Below are 10894 nucleotides of genomic sequence, written 5' to 3'. Positions count from 1 at the left end.
AAGGTACAAAAGGAACTTTAGTTGAAATGGAAACTTACCATTTTGGTGACAGTTTCTACTCCTAGTTTCTAGTACTTTCTAAACTTTCCAAGTATGAGAGCCCATTATCTACCTAATAATAGTAGTTTTGTTTTAGTACCTGTTGATTGAGAATACCAAAAACTACCATGGAAGCAGCGTGTTTTGTATTTATTAATCATTACAATAGCTACTTACACATGAAAAATAGTAAATACGCGGGGTCTTCAAAAAGTTCATAGAAAGATTCTTATTATGTTTTAATTACATTTTTCCACAAGCTTTTTGAAGTATCCTTTTATATTGCAATACATTATTTATTCTGTCCTTAATAGTACTTGGTGTAAATATAGATTCCAGGACTCCTTAAAGTAACTTCAAGGGTTCCCAGGGCTTCAAGACCCAAATTATAAATATAGAGTCACACTTTGAAAAAGAGAATGACTCTAGCAGAAGGGATTTAAAGAGAGGGCTGTTAAAATCATCCTGCAAAAACTTGCAGAATAAGATCCTTTGGTATACCATATTCCACAGGATGAAAGAAGAGAAAGCTAGAAGGATAGCTTTTGAATTTCCAGCAATAACTTTAACTGTTACGCTTCTGCTGTTTAGCTAACCTATGGATGCTATATTTTTTAATGAACCAGTATAATTAGATAAAATTCCTAATAGGCTCAAATTTTTTTCTCTTCTTGTAGTGCATAACCCTTTGCCAGATAATCACTGCATTAGCAATAGTGAACTATGCTTGACAATTCCTATTTAGTGAAACTACATTAAGTAAAATACAGAATATATGATGAGCAATCTGATTGAATTTTTATACACATATTGAGCTATCATCTGTAATTTAAAAATCATGTTCTCTCTATTTAGATCTGTAAAATAATATTCATGTAATTGGATATGTATTAAAAGTTATTTCTAGCTTCATTTCCTTTTTTGATTTTGTGCAAGCAATAGTTCCTAAAAGATTCTCCAATTTGCATCTTAAAACACAAAGTAGGATTCTAGAGCAAAATATAGTCCTTTCTTTTCCAAAAAGTTTGGGGAAAAACACACTGTATCTCATTTTCCAGCAATCCTTGACTGTTAATCCTTGACTGTTTGTATTTTCTCCTTGGAGTCTACTCTTCCTGATGAAATTTTACTTGGCTCGTAATCTAAAGACCTGATGTTTTCACTGGGTGAGAAGAAACAAGAGGATCAGCCTCACACCTAAGCCAAACTATTCCCTGGATAATTCTCTCCAGATAGCAAACACCAGAACAAGCAAGAATAAACTTCACATGGGCAACTCCAAGGCTATGAATCCCTAGGAGAAATATTTCAAGACTTTCCTGGGTGCCTAGTAACAAAAATGATATGGCCCATGGACAGGAAATATACACACCCCCCTGAAGCATTTATACAAGTTAAATAGTGACCCCACCAAGCAGACAGGGGACCTGATAACCTCTCCTAGTCTGGCTGCCCAAAGAGATCTGTGAAAGCCAAAGGCCAGACTACTGACATAAATGTAACTGCCCTGACAACCTAGAGTTGACCTGCCAACATCTAATGGCTACACACTTACACAGACATTCCAAAAGGGCAAAAAAAATCAAGGCTTCACTCTCAGTCCTTCCCTGAGTACAGGTTGCATTCTTCAAATAGTGTAATACCTCTTTCCTTCACCCTCAAGACTCCAACTCCCTCTCCCTGGAGCCCACCTATGAACCCACTCTCCCTGGATTTGCATCCAGGTGCAAATTTATCCATGTGGTGGGAATCCTTCATCCAAATGCAAAACATTTTGCAAGATCAAAATTCTTTTGCTATGGGACTGTAGGGGCCAGCCTCTAGGAAAATTTGCATTCTGACTGGTAAGATAGGCACAGCCACGGGTTATAGAAACAAAGGGACAAAGAGATCATTACAAAATCAAATTAACAAACAAATGAGATACAAATATACTCTATTAACTGTCTGCACAGCCTCTAGGAAAATTTGCATTCTGACTGGTAAGATAGGCACAGCCACGGGTTATAGAAACGAAGGGACAAAGAGATCATTACAAAATCAAATTAACAAACAAATGAAATACAAATATACTCTATTAACTGTCTGCATTTTTTAGAAACAGGAAGAGACTAGAATTTAAAATGCTGAAATGCACCCAACTGAAAAGGGGCAAAAAAGAATTTTAATGAATTACAATACAACTTGAGATGCAGGCTGGATAATCAGAGTCTCCATGACTGTAACTTAGTTGAGAGCTGGCTTGATTTAGTCCTCTTCAGATCATTTGTGAGAGAAAATGACTGTATTTCAAAGTTAGAGTTCCATATAAATTATAGTTTAAGACAGCTTAGTTGTAAAGAACATTCAAGCTAATATTTAAAAATTTAAAAAACATTTCCAACCAAATATCTTTAAATGAGTTGATAATACAACATAAGGCAATATTTTTTGTTATAAAAAGTGAAACCAGAAAATTTCCCCCAAATTTAGTTCCAAATATTTTAAGTATTTTTCCTTGAAAGTCTTGTGTTACTTTGTTCTTTAAGTCATCCTCCTTAGTCTAAATATATTGACACTGAGAAAAAAAGGTATTCAGAGCTGGTGATGTGGATAAGTGTGAGGGCAATAAAAAAAGACTGACAGGAAAACTGTCACCAATAATTTGTGAAATGGAGTTGCAAATACTTTCACCATTGAGGACACAAACTTGGACCATGACTAATGTCACCTACCCTTGATCCCTGAGGTTGATCTGGATATTCTCTGCCTTTCCCCCTCCACAAACAGGCATGTGGATTCTTATCCTCAAGAACTTTAGGGTTATACATTCATTGGGCCTGTGCAGACCTGGGCCACCTCTATGCACAGGCTAGAAGTGGTTCAAAGCTTACCTGGGATGGATCTCCTGAATCAGATTTGCAGAATACCGTAAGATTGGCCTAGGAAACCATGAAGGATGAATGACACTGAATGTGTTTTCCCACTTCCGGGCCTTCATGAGTATGGTTAAAATTGCTCATGGACTATATTATAATTGCTACTGTGGTGTCCCATAAGATTCTATTTGGGGGCTGGCTGGTTAGCTCAGTTGGTTAGAGCACAGTGTTATAACACCCAGGTTGAGGGTTCAGATCCCCATACTGGCCAGCTGCAAAAAAAAAGAAAAATTCTGTTTTGTCTGTTCAAGCAGACTGCAAGTTTCTTAAGGCAGGAGAAGTCTTCCTGTCAGGTTCCTCCATGACCAAGTGCCTGATATTTGACCTTTGAGCTATTGACCACAGCAGGAGCTCTTGGCTAGATAACCTGAGAGACTCTATTTGGAATCATTTAGTGTGATTATTGGCACATGATAAAACATATTGTCCTCTCTTCTTCCCTCTTTCCTATCTTCACTACCTACCTTTCTGAAACCAGAGCAGAAGTGTGTGTGTGTGTGTGTGTGTGTGTGTGTGTACACGTGTGAAGCCCTATTCACATCTAACTGTGATTGTAAAACTCTTTCTTATCACCCAAGACTTGGAAGTCTTATCTTTATGAAAAGAAAGAAAAAACTTGCCCCGCCTCTACCTCTTTAACCCTTCTCCGTTTTAGCAGTAAAACCTCCATTGGTTGCTGTCACAAGGGGCCAGCAGTTAGGCTTTTACAAACTGTGCCTTAATAATGCCCGACTTAAAGAACATGATGCCTTATATTTTCCAATTTAGTCCCTCCCCAGGGTCAATATCAGGCTCAGAATTTAAATTTATCCCAAGGTCTATTGGCATTATTATATAATGTGGTCTGTTTAGGAAGTACCAAACTCAATGTCAGGCATGTAATAAGTATTCAATAAAAGTTATTTACCTTTTTACCCTTTATCCTTAAAGCTACATGAGGGCGGGATGTAGTTTACACCCTATGCTATCTACTTCACTGAGAAAGCTCACAGCATTTACAAACTATTTGATTGCTAAGCCTTTTTATTTTCTGAATGATTTTAACCTTATTCATAGTTATTTACGACTGGTATATACCACTGTTAATTGCATTCATTCCATGATTTGTTCCCTAGACGTTAATGCAGTGCCTTTCAGGCAGACTGCTATGTGTAGTACCACAGTGAGGCTGAGAGTCAATACACTGTTGGGGTTGAGAGCAGGCTCAGGAACAGCCTTGAGCAAGAAACTTAAATACTATTCCTCAGTTTCTTCATCTGTACAGTGGGGATAATTATAGTACCTGCCTCATAAGGTGGTTGTAAGGAATAAATGGGCTAGACCATAGGAAGTGCTCAGAAGAGTGTCTGCCACACATTAAGCACTTGTTACATGACAACTATTTTGATGTATCCAGGAGCTAGTGCAGGGGTTCTTAACCAGGAGTCCATGGATTCCTAAGGTTCACAGATGGATTTAGAGTATCCCAGAACTCCCTGAAATTGTTTGCAAAATTTGGAATAATTTGTCTGACATTTAGAGTTTAGATTTTTCATCAGATTCTTGAAGGGGAGGTGAGGTAAAAATATTAGGATCTACTGAAATAGGGCAGTAGAGATGCAAGTCAGAAACGTTTCCCTCAATGACCTCACAGTCTAACAGAGGAGATGGATATTGAATGACTATAAAATGTGGTAGCACTTATGTAGGAATGAGCGCAAGACCCAAAAGGAGGGCCACTGGGGGGAGATGTAACAAGCAAGGCTTCCTGGAGGAGGTGGCATTTAAGATAAGTCTTGGAGCATGAACATGAGATGGCCAGGTGAAAATGGGCATAAGAGTGTTCCATGTGCAGTGAGAGTCCTGTGCAAAGGTGCCAGCTAGTGTGGTCTGTGCAGGGAAGAGCAAATAGTTGACTGTGAGTGAACCAAGAATAGACTGGGGTCAGGGGAGGCTGGTAATGTGGGCAGGGGCCTAATCATGAAGGTGCTTCATTGAGCTGTGCTGAGGAGCTTACATTTTATACAGAAGGACATCATGGTAGACACCGAAGTGCTCACCAACTTTTCCAGTTCTTTTCTCCTCTCCTTTCTTGCCACATTGCAGCTGGGCAGGGCCATGTGACAGATTCTGGCTTGAGGTAATGGGCTGTTTCCAGGGGAAATGTTTTATATGCCAGGGCATGGTTCTCCATGCCCCTTTCCTTTGCTACAGCCTTCTTGGAGAAGAACTTGTGTTATAGTGGCTGACTTCACCATCAAGTGCTCTGTGAATGAGCTATACACTTTAGGTGGCAGACTTGCAGTGAAAAACTGTGATTGTTATTCCAGTGAGAACTGGAGGTTGTTGATTACTGCAGTATCTCTTGACTTGACATAACCAGTAGAGCTGTGGAAGGACATTAAAAATGTTTTTCCTGATTATTACAGACAGGAGTTTACTTCTCATACAGAAGGTGTTCTAGAGCTTAGGAAAGATTTTAATCAGGGCGACAATATCATATTGTGTTTAGGATTGCTCTGGTAGCAGTGTGGACTACAGCCATCCCTCAGTATCTGTAGGGGATTGGTTCCAGAACCCCCACAGAATACCAAAATCCACGGGTGCTCAAGTTCTTCATATAAAATGGCATAGAATTTGCATATAACCACACATCCTCCCATGGCTTTAGGTAATCTTTAGATTATTTATAGTACCTAACACAATGTAAATGCTATATAAATAGTAGTTATACTGTATTATTTTTTTATTGGTCTTTTTTTCCAGATATTTTTGACGCATGGTTGGTTGAATCCACAGATGCGTAACTATGGACATGAAGAAAGTGAGGATGCTGAAGGCAGTTAGGCCAGTGCATTCGCCACCAGTGAAGCAATTAGGGTCTTGACCATGAAGAAAGTGAGGATGCTGAAGGCAGTTAGGCCAGTGCATTCGCCACCAGTGAAGCAATCAGGGCCTTAAGTAAGACGGTGGTCTCAGGTGGCAGATAATAGGTAAGCTTGGGTCATATGCATCAGGTGTTCATGAATCTGCCCATTAATTATTGCAAATATGTACTGTGAAATATTCCCTAGTATACATGGAAAGCATATCATTTCTACTATTCATCATTACGAACTATGGTCACCGATTTTCATGGCAGAATTAGGAAACTCTATTGGGTAAAAAAAGGGCAAATTTGAAGAATAACTTATTTATTAAAAAGAATTTCCAATTCTATTTTAGTTTGTTTTGAAATCCATTTGGAATGAACCTAAGTATTCCTTGTACTTTCAACATTAAGGGCATCTATGATCATTTCAGTGGTGGTGACTAGTTTTACATATTATGTAGCTAAATATAATCGATCCTGTAGCTTCCTAATGATCTGCCCTGAGGCGTTATTATTCCTGATGGCAATTAATCAAAATTAAAACGGACTGCACAGAATGAAGCAAATTCAAACATCCGGTCTCAGTTAGAAACACCTGGATATTAAGATTAATCATGGGTTCTGCTAGAATGTGACAGGTGTATCAATATTATAGAGAAAAGAGAAGGGTAACATTTTCCAGAAGAGTTCCAAGTGTATTTCCAAGGAGCAAAGGTTCTGAGCCTGAGTCTAGGTTGAATAAAACCACATGAAATCCATAGTTGTCCATGACGTTAAAATTAAAATAGTTTTCTTCCCCAAAGCTTAGGTAGTTGTGGTAATTTGTGCTGCAAAACCTCAAATGCCATTGTAGAGAGCCCAAAAGGAGGTAGGACAGTGAAATGTTTTCTTTTGTTTTGCTTGCCCTGGATAGTATCAGAAAGTAGATAGAAATTTACCTATTAGTTATTCCTAAATTTAACATCAAAATGTGTTTTTGTGTTTTTCTCAAACTTCCTATTCTGTATTAATTATTTTAATTGTTTTTTCAAGCCAGGCCACTCCAGGGTGGAAATAGAGAGGCAGTACTGCACGGTGGTTAAGCACATACTCTCTGAAGCCAGCCCTCGTGGGGCTGAGTCCTCGTTCCACCCCTACAAGCTGTGCTACCTTGAGCAAGTTACCTCATCCCTCTGGTTCTCAGTCTCCTTCTGCAAACAGCGATGACAATAAGACCTACCTCTTACAGTTGAGGAATGAATGAATTCATGTGAACACAGCTTAGAATGGTGCTTGGCATGTGGTGAGCACTTTATAATTATTTGCTATTATTATTCTTGTAGTTATTCTTTGGCAAGTTACTTTAAATTCTCTAGGCCTCAGTTTCTTTATTTGTAAGGTAGGAATGATAGCATTGCCCATATTATAGTATTGTTATGAATCAGATAATCTAGGGGTTTACTCTCCAACTAACAGTTAATAGAGTGGCAATGATGATGATGATGGTGATATAATTTACTGAGTGCTTACTATGTGCTAATCTCTTTACATCTGCTGTCTCATTTATCTTCACAGGAAGTCTAAGAGGTAGATATCACTTTATTCTTTTAACAGAGGAGGAAACTGAGGCATAGAGAGATAAAGTAAATTGCCTCTGCTCACATAGCTTAACAGCCTGCAGAATCAGGAGTCTAGCTGTCTGTCTCATTCTAAAACTTGTGCTTTTAAGAACTATGCCTTTGAACAAGAAAAGGAGAGAGAAAAATCAAGTGGCTTGTGTCCTGTAGCTGAAATCCTATATTACAAATAATATGACTTAGAGCCCAGGCTACCCATTTCCATCAGTGTGACTAAAATAAATAAATACAATTCAAGAATACTATTTTTAAAATTTTATTCTATCATTAAATGGGAGAAGAAAGCTTGTAATCCTAGATTCAAGGATGGGTGAGAAACAAGTTGTAAAGTTTGAATTATTGGAATTGTGTAGGAATTATAATGGTATCTTTTTTCTTTTTAAATACAAACATGCCTACTTTAACAGAAATTCAATGAACAGAATACAAATGATAATAGGCATTCATAAACTGGTGTAAATTTATTCTTAGGAAAGAATAAATTAATAACAAAATGTACCAAAAAATCAAGAAAACAATCACATTCAATCAAACAATCACAGTATCAAAAAAAATACTTTAGGGAAAGATCTGTACACTGAAAACGATAAAACATTAATGGAAGAAACTGAAGAAGACACAAATAAATGGAAAGACATCCCATGTTCTTAGATTGGGAGAATTAATATTTTTAAAATGTCCATACTGCCCAAAAAGTTCTACAGATTTGATGCAATCCCAATCAAAATTCCAATGACATGTTTTTTTCAAAAATGGAAAAACAATCCTAAAATTCATATGAAACCACAAAAGACCCCAAATAGCCAAAGCAATCTTGAGCAAAGAAAGCAGAACTGAAGGTATCCCATGACCTGATCTTAAAATATACAGTCATGGATTGCTTAATGACAGGGATATGTTCTGAGAAATGTATCACTAGGCAATTGCATCACTGTGCAAACATCACAGAGTGTATTTACACAAACCTAGATGGTATAGCTTACCTACTACACACCTAAGCTATATGGTATAGTACCATCATATACGTGATCTGTTGTTGACTGAAATGTCATTATATGGCACATGACTCTATCACAAAGCCATAGTAATCCCCGTACCGGACCGGGACCGGCAACGGGATCGCAACCCTCGGTGTTGCTCCCGCACCTCGCTCAGCCAGTGAGCGGCCGGTCTGTACGTGGGATCCGAACCCTTGGCGGGGGTGCGCCACCGGGCCGGCCCAGAAAAAAAATTCTTAAATTAGAACATAAGAGTAGAAGACAGGTCAAAGTGTGAATGTGTTCACTAGCTATCACAGAATGTTTTCAGTGAATCAGAGATTCTGGCCCTCCAGAAACAGACCAAGATAAGCAAGACAGGAATGATCTGTTAAGCATCCATGTATCTAACAAATATTTATGGAGTTTCTACTCTGTACCCTATGTTGAGGTACAACCCAGGAGTACAACAACAAAGAAAAATGGAAAAGGAAAGTAGAGGAAAAGGAGGGGCAAGACAAAAACACTGAGAGTTAGGGAGTTTACAATCCATTGAGAATACAGCTGAGTGAAGAGTCAATTAGTGTACAGTGTGAGAGGTGCTTTAACAGGGAAATGGCAGGGTGCTCCTTTGAATGGTTCTCTAGAATTGAAAGATCTAGGAAAGCTTCCCACAGGAAGTTACATGTAAATTGAGACTTGAAAAGCTTACGGTAGTAGTGATCTAGTCAATTTGCATATTTAAATGATTATTGCCTGCAGTGCAGTGAAAGAATTGCAGAGGGACAACATTGAAGACAGGTGGGCAGGAGACTGCTGCTGGGATCCAGGCCAGAGGTGATGGCAGTCAGAACCCGGGTTGTGGCGGTGGAGCAGGAGAAGTGGCTAAAGTTTTAAGATGATGAAGTAGAATTAATAGAACATGGTAACTGACTGGAAGAAAGGGACAGGAAGGGAGTGGAAAGAAAGATGTCATTTCTTCAGAAACAGACCTCAAATTAAGTATTCAAGTGCAAGGAGTTCACTTGAGAAGAACAGGGAATACTGGTAGGCAAGTGATATGGAGAAGGAAAGGCAGCCAATAAAGGTTGCATTATCAAGCCAACTATGCTGTGAATGTCTGGAGCATATCCCTGGAGAAATCCCCAGAAGTGGTATAACACAAATGCGTCAGTTGTCCCACCCTAGGGGCTGAGGAATTGGGGAATTCATAAACCAATTCCCATGGGTCTCATGAGGCTGAGTGTTTAATTCCCCAGCATCTCCTGCCTTCTCTGTATCAGGCAGCCTTCTGTTGCTCCCTAAAAGTCCCCCAGGCAAAAAAGTTACAGAAACAGACCACTGGAAATGGGCAGGAACACAACGGCAAAGTAAGGCTCAAAGGGTGTCTGCTACAGGTGACACCCAGCCTTTCTGTTTGGGTAAATGGGGTGAGAACCCCAGGCACTGAGGAACCCAGGAATTGAAGCAGGATACAGGGGTGCTAGGGAGTGAAGACTACATTTGATTTTTGACATGGTGCACTTGAGGTCTCTACGGGACATCTAAGTGAAGTTGTCTAGTGGACAGCTGGCTATGTGAATATGAGTCTTTGGAGAGTGGTCTGATCCAGAACTATAGATTTGAAAATCATCAGCAGTAAATTCATGGGACCAGCATAAAACCCATGGGAAATTGTTCAGAGCGAGGGACAAAGATGACCAAGGACAGAAACAAATGAACACGAATATTTAAGAGACAGTAAGAGGACAACAAGCCTGCAAAGAATGAGAAGACACATCCGAGAGTTAGGGGGAAAAAAACCAGAAATTCTGAGATCAAGAAGCCAAGAAGTGAGCATTTCAAGAAACAGAAAGTAAAAAAGTATCACATGGTGCAGAAAAGGCAAGAAAACAAAACAAAACAAAGCAAGAAAACGCTGTTGCATCCAGCATTGAATTCAGTGATGCTGAATCCAGGCATTCACAGCTTAGTTGGCTTGATAATGCAATCTTTACTGGCTCCTTTCCTTCTCCAAATCACTTTCCTACCAGTATTCCCTGTTCTCCTCAAATGAACTCCTTGCACTTGAATCCTTGCATTTAGTGACCTTGGAATGAATTGTAGGTTGAGAGATGCTACTGGATCTAAGAACAAACATGTGTAATTGTCAACAGCAAATATAGATAGCTGAGGAAGTTTAACTGAAAACAGGAAGAAAGAGAGAGAATCAAATCTGAAAATACCTGTAAAATACTCCACAAATAAAGCCTATTATAATGATTTTAAAAAATGAAGGTGAATATCAGGTTAAGGAGGGCTTTTTGGTGAGGAAAGGATTGTTTGTTTATAGAAAATGGAAGAGATTTTCAAAATTTGGATAAGAAAGAGCCAACGAAGGGGATGGAGAGTCAAGGTGTAGGATACAATGAGGAATAGAGCTTTGTAAGGACAGAAAGGGATTGAATCCGGAGACCAAGGGAAACAGTGTAAGACCTTAGACGGACTTTATTT

This window comes from Galeopterus variegatus, unplaced genomic scaffold, assembly GCF_000696425.1.
Source record: "Galeopterus variegatus unplaced genomic scaffold, G_variegatus-3.0.2 Scaffold1857, whole genome shotgun sequence".
Taxonomy (NCBI): domain Eukaryota; kingdom Metazoa; phylum Chordata; class Mammalia; order Dermoptera; family Cynocephalidae; genus Galeopterus; species Galeopterus variegatus.
This window is presented reverse-complemented; position numbering follows the sequence as displayed.